This window comes from Arachis hypogaea, chromosome 18 (assembly GCF_003086295.3).
Source record: "Arachis hypogaea cultivar Tifrunner chromosome 18, arahy.Tifrunner.gnm2.J5K5, whole genome shotgun sequence".
NCBI classification, from domain to species: domain Eukaryota; kingdom Viridiplantae; phylum Streptophyta; class Magnoliopsida; order Fabales; family Fabaceae; genus Arachis; species Arachis hypogaea.
In genome coordinates, this window is record NC_092053.1 from 45,688,646 (window position 1) to 45,713,014 (window position 24,369).

The following is a 24,369-nucleotide window of genomic DNA, read 5'->3' on the forward strand; positions in this document are numbered from 1 at the left end:
CTTTAACTTTTAACCTTTAAAATTCACTTTTTACCACCCGTAACTTTTAATATTTCTACTTTTACCACCCTAACTTTCAGAAATTACCATATAACCCCTTAAACACCAAAAATTTTACTTCCTTGCCCTTTTATGAATAAAAAAGGTGTTCTTCATTGTTCTTCACCACACTCAAAGTGTTCTTCATGTTCTTCATAAATTCTTCAGATTCTTTCTCTGTTTTTACCCGTTTTTCAGTCTTTTCAGCAACCGATTTTTACTATAATTCATAATAAATTAGCAGCCACTAAAACTCCATCTTTTCTACATGATTTCAACACAAATTGAACCCCAATTTAAGGTCTAGGGTTCGTTTTTCCAGCAGCCATGAAGAACACAAATTCAAAGTTGAATATCATCGAATTTCATCAAATTTTCACCAAAATTTCAACAAGAATTACTCATATAAACAATCAATTTCAAGCATAACCAAACCATATCATAATCACACAACTCAAACACAATCAATCAAGATTAAATTCGTCAATCCCTACCTGGTTTTGTTGCTCCTAATTCGGTTAAACTTTCAGGTGGTCCTTAAGCACTTTTTCCTCCTAAATCACATCAAGAACAACTTTAAATCCAAAAACTCTCAACTGACCAAATCTCACTCAGTATGTTAGGAAGAGATATCTCACCTTAGACTTGCTAGAAATTCACATTTCTTGGCCCTCAAGTCAAGTTAAGCATGATTCCTAAGGAAGAACATCAAGAAAACACATGTTTTGCATGGTTTTCCTTCAAAACCGAATTGAAATGGGAAAGGGACAGCCATCTAACCTTATTTCCATCCTTGATAAGTTACATGGTTATGTAGAGGAAGAAGAGAGGATCATTTTGGTGAAAACGGAGTTTTGATTTGAGTTTTAGTTCAGAAGAAATCAAGCTTTGAAGATTAAGTGTTCTTGAAAGTTTCTCTCTTTTCTCTCTTGTTATTTTCGGCCAAAATGATGAAATGAGACAGCCTTGGAGGTCTTGGGGGTGTAAGGTGAGTTGTGATTGGTTGGCTTGGAGGTGGATTAAAATAATATTAAAATATCTCTGGTGTACAACTACTAAAACTAGGTGTACTGGAACACTCGTAAAAACATCTCTAAAAATTATTTTCTGAGCTACTAGCATAAATGACACTAGTAACATATTTATTATGAGAATAGAACATTTATAATGAGGCCTTAGCATTGCTAAATTCATCAGAGAGTGCTGGTGCTAAGCTGCACCAGTAAACCGTAAACCCGGTTAAACCGATTTTCTGTTTTTAACAAAAACAGACCAGGTAACCTTATAATATCATTCAAGCATGTTATAATACTAATATAATGATAATATTATACTATTATCTCTCTCCTCTCATGAATCGAGTCCGGTTCATCAAACAGAGACTATTTACGAAAATCAAAATCAAAACTGCCAACCGATACGGTTCAAAAACTAGGTTCTTCCCGATTGCATTATCAAGCTTGCCTCAGAGGAGGTTCTAGCTTAAGGATGACATAATGATAATGAGGATTGAGATGCTTGATGATATAACAGAGGTGTTCCCTTTACTGATCTTCTGGAGAAACCCGTACTTTCTGAAAAGATCTCATATACTCGAAAATCAGGGTTGTTACAGTTGTCCTTGGCTTAGTTGCTATTCTATCATTTGCCTCTGCCACTCATCTTGCTGCCCCATCATCTGTAGTTGAAGCTCTTTCTGTGCTCCTTGGCTTTCCAAATATTGTCTAGATAAGCCATCAATGGCTTCCTATAATTGGTGCATGTCCAAGGTCTGTGGTGCTTGTCCCTCTAAGGCTTGTCCTTCAACTACTTGAGGAGCTGTCCTCTTTCTTTACTTCCGTTGAGGCAGGGGGAGTGCTGCAGCATTCATCCTTTGGACCGTTATTGGAATGCCTTCCTTTATCCAAACGGGGTCCTCATCTTCAAAAACCACTCTAGCTTTCTTGCATATTCGGTAAATGGTGCTGGGGTATCCTAATGTTCCTCTTGAGTCGCTTTTCTCTGCCATCTTTCTAATTCCTTGAGCTATGATCTCATGAACTTTGATTTCTCCTCCCTTGAGTATACAATGCAACATTGTTGCTCTCTCGAGATTCACCTCCGAGTTGTTTGCAGCTGGGAGAATAGACCTCCTTACTAGCTCGAACCACCCCTTAGCTTCAGGAGTGAGATCTGTTCTCTTAATGAACTTTGGTTTATTTCCTGCACCCCTTTCCCAGTCAGCTCCTGGTACACAAAGGTCTAGTAAAAGCTGGTCATAATTGGGGTTGTTGTCCAATCTTGAGTGGTAACTTTCTTCTTTAAATGGTATAGACCGTAGCTTCAATGCCCTCATTACACTCATGGGACCAAAATTCACCATTGTTCCTCTCACGAAGCTTGTATATGACTCATCTTTCTTATCATACCTGACTGCATTTGCATAAAATTCTCTTACGAGATTTGCATTCACCTTAGTGACCGGGTCAGTGAGGAGCTCCCATATTCTCCTTTTTACCTTTTCTGTGATTTCGGGGCATTCAGTCTTCTTAACTTGAAATCCCAGCTCATACTTCTTTTCCTTTCCTATAAAGATTTAAAATAAGGAAATTAATATCATAAAAAAAAATTTAAACTCTACGGCTAGAATAAAATGAAAGAAAGGATTTGATTGTTTATTTATGAATTCTAACTAACTAACTAACTATTGGTGGTTCCTTATATGCATTTTGGTGGCACCATGGGGTGACACCAAACTTAGTTTGGATCACTGTGATGGAGGTGTTGTGTTCAAAGCTCCCAAGACTAGCAGCATCTTGGTTTGCTTTGAACACCAAACTTGTTCCTCACTATATTCTGCATAAGAAGATTTTCACCAATTGTTTGTCAAGTTTGAATTGAAGCTCATAAAAATTGACTTATTCATTATCTTCTGAAAGCATATAAAACATGGGTTGCCTCCCATGAAGCGCTTCTTTAGCGTCACTAGCTTGACGTTTTTCTTTCATCACGGTGGTTGGTAGTGCTTAAAGTCCTCCCCTCTTGCTGTGGACTTGTATCTATTAGTTGGATCAATGATCTCCACATGTTCCAGGGAAAGAACTCTGTTGATAGTGAAGACCTTAGGTAATTGAGATGGCACAGTAGGGAGGTTAGGGGAAATATCTGGGAAGTAAGCTGAGACAACTCTATCCCCTGGAGAGAAGTCTTTCGTAGGGATCTTCTTGTTCCTCCATCTCCTTGGTACCTCCTTCTTTGTTTCTTTTGAGGTTGCCTTCTCCTTGGTGACCTCTTTTCTCCAAGGAGTTGTGATGCTGTCTTCACCTGCCTCTAGAGGTTTGGGATCCTCCAACTTTTCCTTTAGCTGTGGTAATTGCTGTTTTCCTTGTTTGTCAGTTAAGGGGGTCTCAGAATGAACTGGCTGTGCTTCAGTGCTTGTTTCCTCCTTCAGTGTCTCATTATCATGTGTGCTTAGTTCCTTGTCCTCTTGATCTGTTTCTTGTGAGAGTTTGAAAATATTGAAGCTGAGTCGTTCATCATGGATTCTAAATATTAGCTCCCTTTTCTCTACATCGATAAGTGCTCTGGCCGTAGCTAGAAATGGTCTTCCTAATATGATTGGGTGAGTGTGACTTTCTTCCATGTCCAGAATGACAAAGTCTGTTGGGAGAAAGTACTTTCCAACCTTTAGCAACACATTTTCCACCACTCCTATTGCTTGCTTTTGAGTTTTGTCAGCCAGTCTGATAATGACATCTATGGGTATTATCTCATTGATCTGTAGCCTCTTCACCAGGGATAAGGGCAGTAAGTTGATGCTGGCCCCTAAATTGCATAGTGCTCTGTCGAACATATTTTCACCTATGGCACAAGGGATATGAAAACTTCCTGGGTCTCTTCTTTTTGTAGGCAACTCAGGTTGAATAAGGGCACTACATTCCTTGTTCATCACTATAGTCTGCCCTCCCTTGAGTGAGCTTTTCCTGGAAAGAAGTTCCTTCATATACTTGATGAATGCGGGCATTTGTTGAATTGCCTTGATGAATGGTATGTTCACATGCAGAGATGCAAACAAGTCTAGGAACCTTGAGTATATTCTTTTTCCCACAGCACCATTGAGCAGTTGAGGGAATGGTGCATAGAGCTTCAGCAGCTCTTGTTGTGAGATTTCTGGTTCTTTGTGATCTCTATCCTCCTCCTTTGTTGAGTTGTCTTCAGGTTGTTTGCACATTTTGCCTTGCTTGTCTTCAATCTCTTGATCACTTGTAGTGACCATTTTGCAATCTTCCCATCTTACTTTCTTTGCTTCTCCCTTGGGGTTTTTCTCAGTGTCACTTGGGAAGCTATCAGTCGGTTTGGGAATCTTCTCAGCTAAATATCCCACCTGGAATTCCAGCTTCCTAATGGTTTTTCCCTGGTTCTTAATATTGGCTCGCACCTCCTCTTTGAACACCTTATTTTCTTGAATCTCTTGGCATATTCCTTCAAATAAGGCTTCAATCTTAGAGAGCCTGTCATCAATTGATGAGTGGTTCGGAGCAGATGTGCTGTTTTGGTTTTGATAAGTATGTGGAGAAGTGTTGTTGTGGGGGTGTTGAGATGTCCTCTGGGTGAATTATTGGTGAGCTGCATTGTTGTTGGAGTTGTAACGTCTCTGGTCTTGGTTTTGATCTTGCTCATTTCCCCACCCAAAGTTCGAGTGATTTCTCCATCCAGGGTTGTAAGTCTTGGAGTATGGATCATAGTTTTTCCTTGGTGAATTCCCAATGTAGTTGGCTTGCTCCTGACTCCCTTCTGCTTCTTGGTTTACTCCTTCTTGTGTTGCTGATGAAGTGGAGATTGCTACTACTTGGTTCATCTCCATCTTCTTTGTGAGGTCAGCCAGCTGCTGGGTTATGAGCTTGTTTTGGGCCAACAGAGCGTCTACATTGTTTAGCTCCATCACTCCTCTTGTGTTCCCTCTTTCGGAAGCATAGAAGTAGTCGTTTTCTGCTACTGTTTCAATAACATCTATGGCTTCCTCAATGGTCTTCTTCTTGTTCAAAGACCCTCCTGATGAATGGTCTACTGCCTTCTTTGACTCATAAGAGAGCCCTTCATAGAAAATGTGCAGCTGGACCCATTCGTTGAACATGTTAGGTGGACACCTCCTTGTTAAGTCTTTGAACCTCTCCCATGCTTCATACAGAGTCTCACCATCCTGTTGCTTGAAGGTTTGAACCTCAGCTCTCAACCTATTGATTCGTTGAGGAGGGTAGAATCTTGCTAAGAATTTGTTCACCACATCCTCCCAAGTTGTCAAGCTCTCCCTTGGGAAGGATTCCAGCCACTTGGCTGCCTTGTCTCTGAGTGAGAAGGGAAATAAGAGAAATCTATAGGCGTCAGGATGAACACCATTAGATTTCACTGTGTCACATATTCTCAGGAAGGTGGTCAAATGTTGATTGGGATCTTCTTGAACACCTCCTCCAAATGAACAGTTGTTCTGAACAAGGGTGATGAGCTGTGGTTTAAGTTCAAAGTTGTTGGCATGGATTGTTGGCTTTTGGATGCTACTTCCACAATTGCCTGGGTTTGGATTAATGTAAGTGCCCAAAACTCTTCTATCCTCCCCAGCATGATTTGCTCCACCTCCTCTGCCATGGTTGTGAGTCTCTTCTTCATGATGATTTTCCATGTTTTCTTCCATGTTTGGTTCAAAGTATTCCTCAAACTGTTCCTCCTCTTCTTCAGCACCAACTACTCGTTTTCCTTTTGCCTCTCTCCTTAGTCTAAGTAAGGTTCTCTCTGGTTCAGAATCAAAGAAAGTTGAAGCCCCGCTTCTTCTCCCTGTCATACAACTAACAAGTACAAGCAGAGAAAATAGGTGCAGACAGTATTTGTGTCAGAATTGATGTTAGTTGTGGGTGATGCAATATATCAAACAGTTAGTGGGTTAGCAAATAGAATTAAAAATAACAAAGAAAAACAAAAGAGTAGATGGAGAAGGGAAGAAGTTTAGCTAAAACAAAAAGTAAATCACTCAAACAGAAAAATGAAATTCACAAAATAAAATGCTCAATCTAGTGATCTTCCAATCTAATCATTGTTGATGCACAATCAATCCCCGGCAACAGTGCTATAAACTTGATGCGGGAAAAACTTGTCTCACAACAAATCTCCCTTCGGCAAGTGTACCGAATTTGTCGTCAAGTAAAAACTCACAATAGAGTGAGGTCGAATCCCACAGGGATTGATTGATCAAGCAACTTTGATTAGAAGAATGTTCTAGTTGAGCGAATCCAGAAAGTGGGTTGAGAGTTGCAGAAAATAAAATGGCGGGAATGTAAATAATAGAAAAGTAAATGCTAGAATTAAATGACTGGAAGTAAATGACTGAAAATAAATTGCAGAATTGTAAATGGGAATGGGGGATTTGCTCATAAAAGTAAATAGCAGAAATTAAAGAGAATGGGTAAGATCAGAGATGGGGAGTTCATTGGGCTTAGGAGATGTTGCAATTCTCCGGATCAAGTTCATTTTCATCTCTTCCTCAATCAATGCACTCATTGATCTCCTTGGCAATCTTAAGTGATTGAATTACAATTTCTCGCAATTCAATCTCTCAAATCTTGATCAATAGCCAATTCCTTGGTCAATTGCTCATGGGAAGAGATGAAGTATGGTCACTGATTATACCACATGCATTTCCCAAACCAAGTATTGAGAGGGTTATAGTCACATACCCATCCAAACCCAATTTGGTCCAGCATGAGAAAGCATTTCTGGCTTGATCTCTTCATTCCTCTTTCAAGGTTCAAAAGAGATCCAAGTTTGAATAGCTTCTCTTCCAAGATAACTACTCAATTGGATGAAGACCGAAAGCTTTCAAGTAAAATCAAGAGGAAAGATAGAAGAAGAATAATGAAAATTAGTATTGATCCATCAAATTACAACAGAGCTCCCTAACCCAATGAAAAGGGTTTAGTTGTTCATAGCCCTTGAAAATGAAAACAAAGATGGAGAATACATCATAAAACTAGAAATTGCAAAGAAAGTAAAATACAGAGAGTGGTTCTTCAGCCTCCAGAACTCCTTTACAATTCAAAGTTACTCCTATATATACTACTCTTCTCAGCTTCTAGTTCACTCTTCAAGTCTTGGGCCTTTGGATCTTGAGTTTGAAGCAGTTCCTTTCTTTATTTGGGCTTGGCTTTACTTGCAGAGAGAAAGTGCAGAGTGGGCAGAGACTTAAGCTCAGGGCGTAAAGGGTGTTAATCATTTAGTGAAAGTCCAAGTTCAGGAACGTTAGTGACACTTAAAATTGTCACTAACGTTCCAATGCATCCCTTTTGCCTCACGTTAAAACCCACGTTAACTAGGTTAACGTGGCTTTTAACGTTGCCTTGTCAACCTTCGAGAACGTTAGTGACACTCAACATTGTCACTAATGTTCCAGTGTGCCCCTTCTTGCTTCACGTTAAAGCTCACGTTAACTAGGTTAACGTGGCTTCTAACGTGGCCTTTGCCATCCTTCGAGAACGTTAGTGACATTCAACATTGTCACTAACGTTCCAATGTGCCCCTAGGTCTCACGTTGGAGTCCACGTTAACTAGGTTAACGTGGCTTCTAACGTGGCCATCTTTTAGCCATCCCAACGTTAGTGACAATGTTGAGTGTCACTAACGTTGGCTCATCCTTCATTTCTCATCGTTAGCTTCCACGTTAACCAAGTTAACGTGGAAGTTAACATGACTCTTGGGGGTTGTGTGGTTGCTTCAACGTTAGTGACAATGTTGAGTGTCACTAACGTTGTCGACAACTCTTCATCCTCTTCGTTGGTTCCCACGTTAACCAAGTTAACATGGGTGTTAACGTGGTACTTTGCACCATAGGCCAACGTTAGTGACAATGTTGAGTGTCACTAACGTTGGCTTCTCTTCCCCCCTTTAACGTTAGAGGCCACATTAACTAGGTTAACGTGGCTTCTAACGTGGCCACTTATGAGTAATTGCCAACGTTAGTGACAATGTTGGGTGTCACTAATGTTGGCCCAACTTCTCTTCTCTACGTTAGAGTTCACGTTAACTTGGTTAACGTGACTCTCTAACATGGGCATTGATGGCTTTTTTTGAGAGTGTTATTGGCAATCACTTTTCTCATTAATCTTGCAAGTTATCTCCCCTTTTCTTGCTTCCTTTTGGTCCTGAAATCAAGCAATAAAGTGCATCAAAGCTCTAGACCAAGTCATGTGTAATGCAACATAATATTTGTCACTAAACTTATGCAAAATTCTCATGAAATTATGTAAAATGCACAATGTATGCTTGAATCAAGGCATAAGTGAATATCTACCCAAAACTAGCTTATTTCCTAAAGAAATGCATGAAACTAACCTAAAAACAGTAAAGAAAAGGTCAGTGAAACTGGCCAAGATGCCCTGGCATCAATACCCCTAGCTCGACCACTCAAAAGCAAAAAAGGAGGAGGAAATTGGACTGAATATTGTGAATACCATCGAATCCGTGGGCATTCTACCAACGAATGTTTTGACTTAAAGAATGTCATAGAAAAACTAGTAAGAGAAGGGAAATTAGATCGGTATCTGGCCACTCGGGATGATCTGCAAAGAAAAAGAAGAAGGGACGAAGATGTCGGACGAACCGAGCGATCACCTCGTACACCAGAAAGACACGTCCACATGATACACGGCGGATTTGTGGGAGGAGAAATCTCCAAATCATCTCGCAAAAGATATCTTAAAGAAGTATATCATGTTGAGGGTTGGCGGTCTACCCAGGATCTCGGCCGGTACAAGCTCTACTAAAGGCAGAAGAAAGCTCGGACCAGAACGATCCCAAGCTGTGGAAGAGCAAGTACAAGCTCTACTGGAGGCAGGATTCATAAGAGAAGTCAAGTACCCACTATGGCTAGCTAACGTCGTCTTGGTAAAAAAATCAAATGGGAAGTGGCGAATGTGCACCAACTACACTGATCTCAACAAAGCCTGTAAATGATCCATATCCACTCCCAAGTATCGATGCTCTAGTAGATGCCTCCTCCGGATATAGATACCTCTCGTTTATGGACGCTTATTCGGATACAACCAAATCCCAATGTATCCACCCGACCAAGAAAAAACTTCATTCTTAACCCCAAAAGCAAACTATTGCTACATCGTCATGCCTTTTGGTCTTAAAAATGCGGGAGCTACTTACCAGAGATTAATGAATAAGGTCTTCACGGATCATATTGGAAAAACCATGGAAGTCTATGTGGATGACATGTTAATAAAGACACAAAATGAAGAGACGTTGCTGTCCGACCTCGCCCAAATATTCAACACCATAAGAAGGCATGGCATGCGACTTAATCCTGCAAAATGCACCTTCGCAGTAGAAGCTGGAAAATTCCTGGGTTTTATGCTCACACAAAGAGGAATTGAGGCAAATCCAGATAAATGCCAGGCCATACTCGATATGAAGAGCCCGACTTGCATCAAAGAGGTACAACAGCTTAATGGTAGACTGGCAGCCTTGTCCAGAATTTTAGCGGGATCAACGATAAGATCTCTCCCCTTCTATGCTACTCTAAGGAAAGGAAAGAAATTCGAATGGACAAAGGAGTGCGAACAGGCCTTCCAAGATTTCAAAAGATTCTTAGGATAGCCACCTATCATATCTCGGCCACGAGAAGGAGAACCACTCATATTATACCTTGCAGTAGGAAGTCAGGCAGTAGCCTCAGCACTAGTTTGAGAAAACGACAGTGGGCAACAACCCGTATACTTCATCAGTAAAGCATTACAAGGATCCGAGCTAAACTACCAAAAATAGAAAAATTTGCCTATGCTCTCATACTAACATCTCGACGTCTTCGTCCATACTTCCAAGCTCACACTATTAGGGTTCGGACCAACCAGCCCATAAAAGGGATATTGCAGAAAACAGACCTAGTAGGCAAAATCTTTTAATGGGCAGTCGAGTTGTCCGAATTTGACCTTCAATACAAAGCTCAGACAACCATCATATCATAATACCTGGCCGATTTCATTGCAGAATATACAGGCACCCCGGAAACCCCACAGAATGGAATCTCTACGTGGATGGCTCCTCAAATAAGATTGGAAGTGGCGCGGGTGTGATAATTGAAAATAACCAAGGAACCCAAATCGAACTCTCTCTCAAATTCGGGTTCCCTGCCTCAAACAACCAAGCTGAATATGCGGCACTACTAGCTGGTTTGAAGCTGGCTAAAGAGGTTGGAGCTCAAAAACTCATCATATTCAGCGACTCACAGGTGGTCATGATGCACGGAAAACTTGTCTCTCAACAAATTTCCCTTCGGCAAGTGTACCAAATTTGTCGTCAAGTAAAAACTCACAATAGAGTGAGGTCGAATCCCATAGGGATTGATTGATCAAGCAACTTTAATTAGAGGAATGTTCTAGTTGAGCGAATCAGAATTTGAGTTGAAAATTACAGAAAATTAAATGGCAGGAAAGTAAATAACAGAAAAGTAAATGCTAGAAACAAAGAGCTGAATGTAGATGACGGAAAGTAAATTGCAGAATCTTAAATGGGAATGGGGTAATTGCTCATAAAAGTAAATGACAGAAATTAAAGAGAATGGGTAAGATCAAAAATGGGGAGTTCATTGGGCTCAGGAGATGTTGCATTCTCCGGATCAATTTCATTTTCATCTCTTCCTCAATCAATGCACTCATTGATCTCCTTGGCAATCTTACGTGATCGAATTACAATTCCTTGTAATTCAATCTCTCAAATCTTGATCAATAGCCAATTCCTTGATCAATTGCTCATGAGAAGAGATGAAGTATGATCATTGATTATACCACATGCATTTCCCAAATCAAGTATTGAGAGGATTATAGTCACATATCCATCCAAATCCAATTTGGTCCAGCATGAGAAAGCATTTCTAGCATGATCTCTTCATTCCTCTTTCAAGGTTCAGAAGAGATCCAAGTTTGAATAGCTTCTTTTCCAAGATAACTACCCAATTGGATGAAGATCGAAAGCTTTCAAGTAAAATCAAGAGAAAAGATAGAAGAAGAATAATGAAAACTAGTATTGATCCATCAAATTACAACAGAGCTCCCTAACCCAATGAAAGGGGTTTAGTTATTCATAGCTCTAGAAAATGAAAACAAAGATGGAAAATACATGATGAAACTAGAAGTACAAAGAAAGTAAAATACAGAGAGTAGTTCTATGCCAAGAGGCTCCCTATAATTTCCAACTCTCATTTTAATTCAAAGCTACTCTTATATATACTACTCTTCTGATCTTCTAGTTGGCTTTTCAAGTCTTAGGTATGGGCCTTTGGATCTTGAGTTTGAAGCAGTTATCTTCTTCATTGGCTTAGTTTTACTTGCAGAAAGAAAGTATGAAGTGGGCAGAGACTTTAGCTCAGGACGTTAGTGGTGTTAACGTTTAAGTGGAAATATGGGTTCGAGAACATTAGTGACAATCACTTTCTTCACTAACGTTCCTCACCAAAGTAAGAGCCACGTTAACTCCAACGTTAGTGGCACAAACGTTGCTACTAACGTTGCCTCTTTGTCCTTCGCACACGTTATTGGGACTTACCTTTCCCAATAACGTTGAGAAGTCTCCCCCTTTCCTACGTTAGAGTCCACGTTAACTTAGTTAACGTGGCTCTTTTAACGTAGGCTTGCCAACCTTCGAGAACGTTAGTGACACTTACCTTTGTCACTAACGTTCCAATGTGCCCCTATTTCTCACGTTAGAGTCCACGTTAACCTAACTAGGTTAACGTGGCTTCTAACGTGGCCATGCTAGCCATCTCCAATGTTAGTGAAAAAGTTGAGTATCACTAACGTTGGCTCATCATTCCCTTATCCACGTTAGCTTCCATGTTAACTAACTTAACGTGGGAGTTAACATGGCTCATAGTGGCTTGTGTGGGTTCATTCCAACGTTAGTGACAATGTTAGGTGTCACTAATGTTGGCGATCACATTCTTGCTTCGCGTTAACTTCCACGTTAACTAAGTTAACGTGGGAGTTAACGTGGCTTATGGAGGCTTGGCCAACGTTAGTGACAAAGGTGAATGTCACTAATGTTGGCTTCTCTCTTGCTTCTTAACGTTAGAGCCCATTTTTAACTAAGTTAACGTGACTCTTAACGTGGCCACTTATGAGCTTGGTCCAACGTTAGTGACAAAGGTAAGTGTCACTAACGTTGGCTCCATTTCCTTTCCTCCACGTTAGAGTTCACGTTAACTTAGTTAACGTGACTCTTAACGTGGCAATGATGGCTTCGAGAGCGTTATTGGTGATTACTTTTCTCATTAACTTTGCAAGTAACTCCCATTCCATGTTAGGAGTTACGTTAATTAGATTAACGTGGCTGCTAACGTGGTTCTTCCTTGCTTCCTTTATCCTGAAATCAAGCAATAGAGTGCATCAAAGTTCTAGTCCAAGTCATGGGAAGTACAACATCCAATTTGTCATTAAATTCATGCAAAATCCTCATGAAATCATGTAAAGTGCACAATGTATGCTTGAATCAAGATGTAAGTGAATATCTACCCAAAACTAGCTTATTTTCTAAGGAAATGCATGAAACTACCCTAAAAATAGTAAAGAAAAGGTCAGTGAAACTGGCCAAAATGTCTTGGCATCACAACACCAAACTTAAAGCTTGCTTGTCCCTAAGCAAGTACTGGAACAAGAGAATGATGAATGGAATGCCAAGAGAACTGAGTCATTCTTATGGAGGTCATGTCCCTAGTTTTATGGTGGTTTCATGCATAGCAACTTAGATTCATTCCTTTACTGGCTTTCAGACCTTTATCATGTCCTAGAATACTCACTGTGATTACATCCCATGAGACTTTTATTCATTGATCCTTTTGTTGTTATTTCAGGGCTTATTTGTGTTCTTAGGCTAAGTGCTCTGTAAGGGGACGACTCTTTAAGATAAGCTTTCAGCCAACACTCCCGAACCAGTTGGTTCAAGGTGCTAGGTGTTAAGACACCCCTAAGGACTTACTCCCTCAAGTCTCTTTCCCCCATAGATACACACCACAGGCATATAGTTTATTTATTTTCTTTTCTTGAGACCTTGGTGTCTAGCACCTCTTTGGGTTACTAAATGCTCTGTAGTGAGGGTTACTCTTGATAGTGGACTTTCGGCTGATAATCCCGAGTTAGTTAACCCAAGTTACCAAGTGATAAGGCCCCCCTAAGAGCTTATTCATCCAAGTAAATCCCTCACACAGGAACACCACAGACACATGCTTCAAGATTAAAACCATTGGTGCCTAGCCTTATTGCTTACTCTTTTACTTTTATTTTTCCACTTTCATTTTTCTTTTCCCCTTTTTCTTATTAGGATCTTGTTATTTAGCTAGTCTCATGGGATGTGTTCAAAGCATAGTATTTATAACAGATAGTTGTCTTTCCACCTTGTGGTTGAACCAACTTAGCTAACTTATGATCACACCATAAACTCATGCACTTACTCCATAGTATGAACTCCACTCTGGTCTTTTGTAAACACTCATTCTCTTTTCATTTGATTTAAAGGGAACAAGCATACAAGTAAGCCTAGTGATGATGCAGTGACATAAAGACTAGCAAGCATAGACCTCTTCAACACAACTTAAATAACAAAATAAAAAAGTTCAAACTAACATGGAAGCAAGTTCTATTTCATACAAGATCTTCCTTATTTAAAGCATAGAGAAAGATGGACCAAAGAAGAAACTCCACCACCTTTTACTCATGTGCTTGCCCATGCTCTCCTCCTTGCTTGACCTCCTTGTGTCCCTCTTGAGTGCTCGTACTCCCACTCTCTTTGCTTTTTCCAATCAACTTCTTCCAGAAACCACTATCTTCCATCTTTTTTTTTTTGTGTTTCCTTTTGCTGTTTCACCTTCCTCTCTTCTTGTTCTACAAAGTCTTTTTGGACCTCATCATATGTAGGGATGGCATAGTGTAGATCATGCATATGACTAGACATGTAGTTCAACTTGGCTTGAGTGTTTACGTTGAACTCCTCCCTACGTAGTTGCCGTCCTTCATTAAGTACAGTAAACTCATTGAATGCTTTCATCTGAGCTATTTGCCGCTGATTGAGTTCCTGCAAATGCTTATCTTGACGTTCTTGCCTCTCAATAACCTGGTGGATGGCTTGAGTGAGCTGGGAGTATTGTTCCTGTTGCTGCTCCATTTGTTATTTCTGCCATTCTTCTTGTTGGCTCATCCAGTTGGACTGAAGGTTTAGTATTTGCTCTTGTCCTTCCATATGTCTCATCCCCAAATCTTCAATGGCCCTTAGAAGGTGATTCATATTCAAGTCGGCTGTGTCATGATGCTCTTCTTGTTGATATTCTTCTTGATGAGGCTCCTCTTGGTGAGCTCCTTCTTTTGCTTTTAGTTTCCCTATTTGTGGCCTTCTTTGTTGCTGAGCAGGTGTAGTATAGACCAGACGCTGGATTGTCATTAGCCTCCCTGGGTTCACCCAGTCTGGATTGCTATCCTCAAAGACCACCTTGGCATTTGTGCACAATCTGAGAAAGGTGCTGGGGTACCAAAGTCTGGCACCTGATTCAAGCTTCTCAGCTGACTCTTGAATTCCTTCAGCTATCAGTTCATGCACATTGATTTCTCCACCTTGTACTAGGCAATGTACCATAGTTGCTCGGTTAATATTGACCTCTGAATTATTTGCAGCTGGGAGAATAGACCTCCTCACGAGTTCAAACCACCCCTTGGCTTGCGGACTAAGGTCTCCCCTCTTTATGAACCGGGGTCTTCCATCTGCATACCTCTCCCAATCTGCTGCTATAACACAGATGTCAGTCACGATTTCTGTGAGCTCATCATTGTCAGGGCTCTTACTTATCCTTGCATGATAACTGGGCTCATCAAAATGTGGTGATTTCAAGTGAAGATTTCTTGTTATAGCATTTGGGCTGAAGTCCACCCCCTTTCCTCTTACATAGCTTTTGAAGGTTGGGGCCCTGGTTTTGTCTTCTCTAATCACATTTGCGTAGAACTTTTTGATGAGGTTTGCATTGATCTTCCCCTTTGGATTAGTGAGCCTTTGCCACCCTCTTTGTTCAATTTTCTCCCGAATCTGTGGGCACTCATCTTCATTGATTTGGAAGGTTAACTTGGGCAGTATCTTTTTGAGCTTTATCCGCTCAAATTCTCGTTCAGTGAAGGCAGTTTTGAATCTCTTCTCATCGAAAGGAATGCTCTCCATTGGTTCCTTCCTTTTTTGCCTCTTGGAGCTTGATGATGCCATGAATTTGAGTTGCTGTGTGAGGGGGTTGGAAGGTAAGGATAGATGAAGAATTTGGTTGGTTAGGATGAGGTGTGATGAAGAGGTTTTGGACGCCGAAAGTGTGAAGTGTGGAGAGTGGGAATTTGAGTGTGAGGGGTAAGTATGCACTAGGACACACTTATATAGGGAGATTATGAGTGAGTGGAGGGTGTGGATTGATGGAATGGTTTCTTGATGGACGGTTGGGGTTGTGCATGGAGAAAGGACAAGGATCATCACTTTGTGAGGGTTATTGGTTCGGTCTCCAAGGGTCTCCTTTTTTTCAATGTTGCATGGCAACAATTTCCAATGCATTCCTTCTTGAGACAAGGGTGTAGTTTCTCTTCATGAAGTGGCCGAACCTTTCTCATTTAATTGTCCAATCAATCCCCTTCAATGCTCCTCTCCTTTTTCCTATAAAAATAAGAAAAATTAATATCATAAGAATTCAAAATTTACGGCTAGAATAATAAAGAAAAAGGATTGGATTGTTTATTCATCAACACCAACTAACTAACTAACTGTGTATCCTTATATGCATATTCGTGGCACCTTGGGGTGACACCAAACTTAGTTTGGAGCACTGTGATGAAAAGTTTTGTTCAAAGCTCCAAGACTAGCATGCTCTGAGTTGCATCCATGCTTTCTTGGCATGCTTTGAACACCAAACTTGTTCTTCACTATATACTGCATAATAAGGATTTCACCAGGTGTTTGTCGAGTTTGGGTTGGAATTCATGAATATTGACTTATTCACTATTAAAAGCATATAAAACATGGGTTGCCTCCCATGAAGCGCTTCTTTAGCGTCACTAGCTTGACATTTCTCCCTCATCAGGGTGGTTGGTAATGCTTAAAGTCCCCCCCTCTTGCTGTGGACTTATATCCATTGGTTGTATCAATGATCTCTACATGTTCCAAGGAGAGAACTCTGTTGATAGTGAAGACCTTAGGTAACTGAGATGGTACAATGGGGAGATCAGGGGGGATATCTGGGAAGTAAGCTGAGATCACTTTATCCCCTGGAGAGAAGTCCTTGGTAGGGATCTTCTTGTTCCTCCACCTCCTTGGTACCTTCTTCTTTGTTCCTTTTGATGTTGCCTTGCTCTTTGTGACTTCTTCTTCTAAGGAAATTTTGTTGTTGTCTTCACATGTCTCTGGTGGTTTAGGTTCCTCCAGCTTTTCCTTGAGCTATGACAACTGCTTATTTCCTTGTTCATTAAGCAAGGATTTTTCCTGATGGGCTGGTTGTGCTTCAGTGCTTGCTTCCTCTTTCAGTATCTCATCATGATCTTTGCTTGGTTCTTTGTTCTCTTGGTCTGCTTCTTATGAGAGTTTGAAGACATTAAAGCTGAGTCGTTCATCATGGATCCTCAATATTAGCTCCCCTCGCTCCACATCTATGAGTGCTCTGGCTGTAGCTAGGAATGGTCTTTCCAATATGATTGGGTGGGTGTGACTCTCCTCCATGTCCAGGATGACAAAGTATGTGGGAAGGAAGTATTTCCCAACCTTTACCAACATATTTTCCACCACTCCTATTACTTATTTTTGAGTTTTGTCTGCTAGCCTGATGACTACATCTGTGGGCATTATCTCATTGATCTGCAGCCTCTTCACCAGGGATAAGGGCATTAAGTTGATGCTTGCTCCCAAATCACAGAGTGCTCTATCAAACATTGTTTCTCCTATGGCGCAGGGGATGTGAAAACTCCCTGGGTCCTTTCTTTTTGTAGGCAACTCTGGTTGAATGAGGGCGCTGCACTCCTTGTTCATCACTATAGTTTGGCCTCCCTTGAGTGAGCTTTTCTTGGGAAGCAGTTCCTTCATATACTTGATATATGCAGGCATTTGTTGGATGGTCTTGATGAATGGTATGTGATGCCAAGGCATCGTAGGCTAGTTTCACTAGCATTTTTCTGTTAGTTTTAGTTGTTTTATGCATTTTCTTGAGCTTAAAGTAACCAAGAATGGTTAAAAGAATAACAAAGCAATGAACCATCCAAACAATATGATTTTGATGCAAATTCCATGAGTTTTAGTTATATTACTTGAATGCTATGAATGGAAGATTTCTCATGAAATTTTGCAAGACTTTGATGCATTTGTTTGAATGATTTCAGGGAAGAAGAGGCTAAGCAAGGAAGCAACAAAATCAATAAAGGAAGCTTGAATATCACATGTGGAGTTTAAGTTCCAGTTTAAGCCTAAACTGGAGCTTAAACGCCAGAATCATGAAGGCTAAGAAATGCTGGAATTGAAGTTTAACCTCCAGTTTAACCTCAAACTGGAGGTTAAACGCCAGAATGAAAAGCCTCACCAAAGAAGCATTCCACGTTTAACCTCCAGTTTGACCTCAAACTGGAGGTTAAACGCCAGAATGAGAATGCCACTCAGGAAGGAGTTCCACGTTTAACCTCCAGTTTAACCTTAAACTGGAGGTTAAACGCCAGAATGGGAAAAGCACCAGGGAGCCATTTCCACGTTTAAGCTCCAGTTTGACCTCAAACTGGAGCTTAAACGTGTTCGACCAAGTTTTCCCCTCCAGGGTTGCTCTCTCCATTTCCACGTTTAAGCTCCAGTTTGACCTCAAACTGGAGCTTAAACTTGTTCGACACCTCCAGGGCTACCCTTCTAAGCTTCCACGTTTAACCTCCAGTTTAACCTTAAACTGGAGGTTAAACGTGTTCGACCTCCAAGATGCCTCCTTCCATTTCCACGTTTAACCTCCAGTTTAACCTTAAACTGGAGGTTAAACGTGTTCGACCTCCAGGGCTGCCCTTCCTATCTCCACGTTTAAGCTTCAGTTTAACCTTAAACTGAAGCTTAAACGTGTTCGACTACATGACTCTCCAGGGCTGCCTTCTTCCATTTCCACGTTTAAGCTTCAGTTTAACCTTAAACTGAAGCTTAAACGTGCTTCTACAAAAGGCCTCACTGGAAGTGTCTGGCGTTTAAGCTGCAGTTTAAGCTTAAACTGCAACTTAAACGCCACTCTTGGAAAAGGTTTCTGGGCCAAAAATATTGCGGTTTAAGTTAGTCTTTGAGCACAAACATTAACTTAAACTTACTCTGGTATGAAACCCAATTGAATATCATGGTTTATGGGATTGGGCCTGAAGGATTGATGAGTTTGAAATCTCAATTTATTGAGTCATGTGTCATTATTTGATTATCACTAAGTTGGCTCAATGAATGTTACAGAATTTGGATCAACAGCCTCAACAAGATTATGGATCATAAACCCAAGGCAAAAGGAAAGCATGGAGAGGCCTCAAAGCCCAAGAAACACAACAGAAGCTCAATATAGAAAGTGTATAAATAGGATAGAATTGAAGGGAGGAAGGACTTTTACTTTCACTTTTAGCTAGTTTTCATATCTTTGTAATTGAATTCAGAGCTATGACTCACTAAACCCCCTTTCATTGGGTTAGGGAGCTCTATTGTAATTCAATGAATCAATAATAGTTTTTCTTCTTCTTCAATCTTTTCTCTTGAATTTTGTTAGAAAGCTTCTCGATCTAATTCCATTGGGTAGTTGTCTTGGGAAAGAAACTACCCATAATTGGAATCCTTCGGAACCTTGGGAAAGGAATGGAGGATTCATGCTAGAGAAGCTTTCTCACAGTGAATTGGATTGGGGTTTGGATGGATATTGTGACATGTAATCCTACCAAATTGTGGTTCATGAAACTGTGTGGTATAATCAGTGATCGAGCATCATCTCTTCTTATGAACATTTAAACCAAGGGATTGGGAATTTGTTCATTTTTAGAGAGAATTGGTGAGCCAAGGGATTGGGATCCAATCATATAAGATTGCCAAGCAAAATTCAATGAACGCATTGCTTGAGGAAGAGATAAACATGTTTTGATTCGGAGATCTCAATATCTCCTATAACCCAATGAATCCCCCAATTCTGATTTTCATCTTCTCTTTACATTCTGCAACTCAATTCATGCAACCACCCCATTCCCTTTTAATTTCAGCAATTTAGTTTCTGCTCTTTAATTCATGCAATTTAAGATTCCGCCATTTCAATTTCTTGTCATTTACTTTTCCCGCCAATTTTACATTCCGCAATTCTCACCTCAATCTTGATTCCGCTCAACTAGAACACACTTCTAATCCGAATTGCTCACTCAACCAATCCTTGTGGGATTCGACCTCACTCTATTGTGAGTTTTTACTTGACGATAACCGGTGCACTTGCCGGAAGGAATTTTGCCGATCGTGCAATTTCCTAAATCGTAGCATAACTAGTTTATGCGCATCAAGTTTATGGCGCCGTTGCCGGGGATTGGTTTTCGATTGACAATTCTCAAATTGGAAGTTAACTAGATTGAGCATTTTTTTTGTTTTGATTAATTCAGTACAAGTTACTTGTTGAATTTTAATTTCTGCACCCTGTTACATGCTTTCTTTCTTTATGCCTTTAAATTCAAGCAACTAACTCACTGACTCACTAACTGTTTGAATTAATTCCTCAATTGCTCTAACCATACTCTTCCATTAACCAAGAGTATTTCACTTGTTTGTTGCCTGTGCTGTGTTCTTGTATGACAGGTAGGAGAGGAGAGACATCAACTCCTCCATATACCGAACCAGAGAGGACCCTTCATAGACTTAGAAGGGAAGCAAGAGGGAAGAGAGTACTGGGAGAAGAAGAATCTGAAGGAGAGTCTGAGGACAATTTTGAGGAAGCTCTAGATCTCAACATGGATAGAGAAGTTCACAACCATGAGAGAGCTGAAGGAAACAATGCCATTCCTGAGAGGAGGGTTCTTAGTTCATACATAAACTCAACCTCTGGGAATTGTGGTAGCAGCATCCAGAAACCACCCATTCAGGCCAACAATTTCGAGCTCAAACCACAGCTAATATCACTGGTGGAGAATCATTGTTCATTTGGTGGAAGTGCTAATGAAGATCCCAACCAACATCTCACAAAATTCTTGAGAATTTGTGACACTGTGAAGTCCAATGGAGTCCAGGAAGATGCCTATAAACTGCTTTTGTTCCCATTTTCACTTAGGGACAAGGCAGCTAAGTGGCTGGAATCATTCCCAAGAGGGAGTCTAACAACATGGGATGAGGTGGAAAGCAAGTTTCTGGCACGTTTCTACCCCCACAAAAAGTCAATAGGCTTCGATCTGAGGTTCAGACTTTTAGACAACAAGATGGTGAAACTCTCTACGAGGCATGGGAGAGATTCAAGGATTTGACAAGGAAATGCCCACCAGACATGTTCCATGATTGGGTGCAATTGCATATTTTCTATGATGGACTCTCTTATGAATTAAGGAAGGCTGTAGACCATTCATCAGGAGGTTCATTGAACAGGAAAAAGACTGTGGAAGAGGCCATTGAAGTAATTGAGACAGTGGCTGAGAATGAGTACTACTATGCATCAGAAAGGCACAACACTAAGGGAGTCATGGAGCTGAACCATGTTGATACAATTCTAGCCCAAAACAAGGTGTTTGCCAAGCAACTAGCAGAGCTTACCAGGCAATTAGAAACAAAGCAAGTGGCTGCAATACACACACAAGATCAAGAGGAAGTAAGCATTGAAGGAGGTGATTGGGAAGAGGCCAACTATGTGGGAAACCAACAAAGGCAATCATATGATCCACACTCCAACACTTACAACCCAGGATGGAAAAATCACCCAAACTTTGGGTGGGGGAACCAACAAACCCAACCACAAAACCACAAACCTTACAACCACAACCAACATAACAATTCCACATACCAAAACTCCAACCAAAGATCATACCAAACCACACAAAACACTTACCCCCAACCATCATATCATAGCCAAAATAATCAACCTACTCAACTTAATCCGAACCAACAATTTCAAGATCAATTAAACCGGATAGAAGGAATGATGGCAACCATGAGTCAAGACATAACCGAATTGAAAAGCTTCAGGGATGATGTGAGAGCTACCTTAAGAAACCATGGTGAAAAACTCAAGAGGATGGAGTCTCAAGTAGGAGAGCTATCTCAACAGGCCGTCAAATCAACTGTAGTGTTCCCTAGTGACACAGAAAAGAATCCTAAAGGGGAACAAAAGAGAGTGAGATGGGAAGAATGCAAGGCCATCACCATATTGAAGGAAGTTTCAGAAGAAGAAGGAATCAGGCCCTCAGAGCAGGAGCCAGAAATCTTGAAGGAAGGTGTGGAAGAAGTTAAGCAGGAAAGTGGAACTGAGCAAGCCAAGGAACTGCAAAAAGGCATGCTGGAAATATACCAACCAAAAGCACCATTTCCTCAGAGGATAGGAGGAGGTGAAAAAGGGAAAACCTATTCAAGGTTTTTAGAGACATTTAACTCTCTCCAGGTCAATATTCCCTTTCTTGAGATTCTCCATCAAATGCCTACACACATCAAGTATTTAAAGGAATTGTTAAGCAAGAAAAGAGTTTTGAAGGGAGGACAAACGGTAACAATGAACAAAGAATGCAGTGCTCTCATCAAGAAGGACACACTCTCTAAGAAAACGGACCCAGGAAGTTTTCATATCCCTTGCATCATAGGGGAAACAAAAATTGACAGAGGATTCTGTGATCTAGGAGCTAGCATAAATGTGATGCCTCTAACTCTTATGAAGAGGCTACAACTGAATGAGGTGAGATCCACTGATGTAATCATACAACTGGCTGACAAAACTCAGAAGCAAGCTGAAGGGGTAGTTGAAAATGTGCTGGTGAAAGTGGGGGATTATTACTTCCCCACAGACTTTGTCATTGTGGACATGGAGGAAAGCTACTTACACCCTATCATTCTGGGCAGACCATTTCTAGCCACTACTAGAGCGCTCATAGATGTAGAACAAGGAGAGCTAATTCTGAGAATACATGATGAACAGCTCATTTTCAAAGTTTTCAAACCTGCATCTGAGCCTGAACTAGAACCTGAAAAGCCTAAGGATGATAGTAGCCATCTGTGTTTGGAGGAAAGTAATCCAGCAGCTGAAACTCTAAAACAGTCCTTGGAAGGCAAACAAGAGTTGCAAGAGTTAAAGCCACAAGAATCAGTGGAAACAGATCAGAAGGATTCTCCTGACATAAGGGTCAATGAAGAAATCCTCAAGAGAAAGGGAAGAGTGATAGGGAGATTGCCAAGAGGGTGGAGAAACAAGAAAATTCCCACTGAAGGTTTTTCTCCGGGAGATAACGTGATATCAAGTCATTATCTACCAATCCCACCTGGCCTCAAAACCATTCCTTCCCAGCTCCCTCAAGTGTTCACAATCAGGAAAGTTCTTTCTATGGAACATTTAGAGGTCATGAATGACTCAAGTGGGGACGTTTTCATAGTGAGAGGAGAAGACGTCAAGCACTACAATCCACCCTAACAAGGGACAACCGTCAAGCTAGTGACGTTAAAGAAGCGCTTCATGGGAGGCAACCCATGTTTTAATATCCTTACTTTTTTTGTTTTGTTGTGCATCTAATAAAGCATGGTTTCTTATGCATGAACTTGAATCCTCAGGACAACTGCTGAAAGAGTGCACTAAACATTGCATGTAAAATGCAATTTGCCTCTAAGTTTGGTGTGCCTGAAGGCACCCCAAATTTTATTCAAAATGCATTCAATTTTTAGTGCACAACCAAAGATTAAGTTTGGTGTTCCTCTTTGAACACGGTTCATGAAAAGCACGAAGTTCCTCTGGATTTCAAAATTCATGACAAGTATACCATTCGCATGTTTTAATGCTTTGGTTTCAATTACTTAGGGTAGTAAATTTGTTTAGAATCAAAGAGCCAAGGTGACTATGATTTATTAGAATTAAGCACATTCATTAAGGACAACCAATATGGATTTCATGTCATCAGGAGACTTGACCAAACACTAAGTTTGGTGTCCAAATAATAAGTGTGCATACATGTAGAAGTCACGGCTATAAGCTCATAAAGACAATCATTGATTTACATGTGCAAGTACTATTCATAATTCACATGGACCGAAAAATGATAGCAAACTTGTTTGATTGTGCAGGTACAAAAGAAAAGACAAAAATGAGGAAAAAGACAAAGGGAGGTACGGTGCTTGGTCAAAAAGAAAATTCACAAGTCTTTGAAACTAACACATGGGAAAAGGAAGTTCTGCAAGAAAAGATAGCTACATGTACAACCTAATGCACCCAGAATACTTCCAAGAAAATGAAAAGCAATTCGTCCTTCTCCCTAATTCATATATTTACCATCAAGCCACCCTTCACAAATCACCCTAACCGTCCATTTTGCACTTACGGGCACTATAAAGAACCACTTGGGGAACAAGTTCAACACCACCAAATCTCCTTCATGCACATTTCCTTCATCATAGCATAAACTATCTCTTGCCGAAAACAACCTCCCCACACTTCCAACAACACTTCTTGCTTCACCTTGTCAACTTTAGCTTGTCACTTACCAAAACTAAGGAACCAATGGCAGCTTCATCTAGCCACAAAAGAAGAAAAGACAAGCAGCCAATGGAGGAAAACAGGGAATTCGATGCATGGAGATACAGATCAGTTTTCCATGAGATTCAAGCCGAATGGATGAGACCTAAAACGGTACTAGCTGAGGTTCCCTTTGACCTTGAAAAGGATGAGTTCCCAGGTGTTTGGGAAAAGATCAAAAAGAGGAAGTGGGAGCTCCTGACTAAGCCAATAACTAAAATCAACATCAACCTGGTGAAAGAGTTTTATGCAAATGCAGTAAGGGAGGATCCAACCAAGAAACCCACATACAAAAGCTATGTGAGAGGGGTGGAAGTTGACTTCAGTCCCAAAGCAATCATGAAAACTCTTGGCCTGAAAAACATACATTTCAGCCAAGCAAGTTATGAAGAAAGGATGATAGGAGAACCTGACTATGCAACTATTGCTGAAGACCTTTGTGCTATCAGAGCTGAATGGGTGAGAAAAACAAGAGGGGCTCCAAGAGTCTTGAGAAGGGGAGACCTAACACCTGAAGCTAAAGGGTGGTATGCAATAGTTAGGAGATCCATCCTACCCACTGCAAACTCTTCAGAAATAGTCCCTAAAAGAGC

General features: G+C 40.6%; 1 long non-coding RNA gene and 2 other non-coding genes across 8 annotated transcripts in view; 1 reads left to right on the top strand and 2 right to left on the bottom strand.

Moving 5' to 3' along the window:
* LOC112771959 (uncharacterized) overlaps nt 1–24,369 on the bottom strand; it is a 62,403-nt gene that overhangs the window by 14,070 nt on the left and 23,964 nt on the right. Inside the window, exon 4 of one of the 6 annotated variants that reach the window (XR_011876506.1) lies at nt 3,591–8,204. The exons of the other annotated variants lie outside the window; for them this stretch is intronic. This is a non-coding gene — a long non-coding RNA (uncharacterized lncRNA). Of the gene's footprint in view, nt 1–3,590; nt 8,205–24,369 lie in introns of those variants that run through there. 6 annotated transcript variants of the gene reach the window in all.
* On the top strand, nt 5,151–5,254 carry LOC112774596 (small nucleolar RNA R71). Its single transcript, XR_003189076.1, has one exon. It is a non-coding gene; the product is annotated as a small nucleolar RNA R71 (small nucleolar RNA).
* LOC112773870 (small nucleolar RNA R71) lies at nt 20,462–20,565 on the bottom strand. Its single transcript, XR_003188395.1, has one exon. It is a non-coding gene; the product is annotated as a small nucleolar RNA R71 (small nucleolar RNA).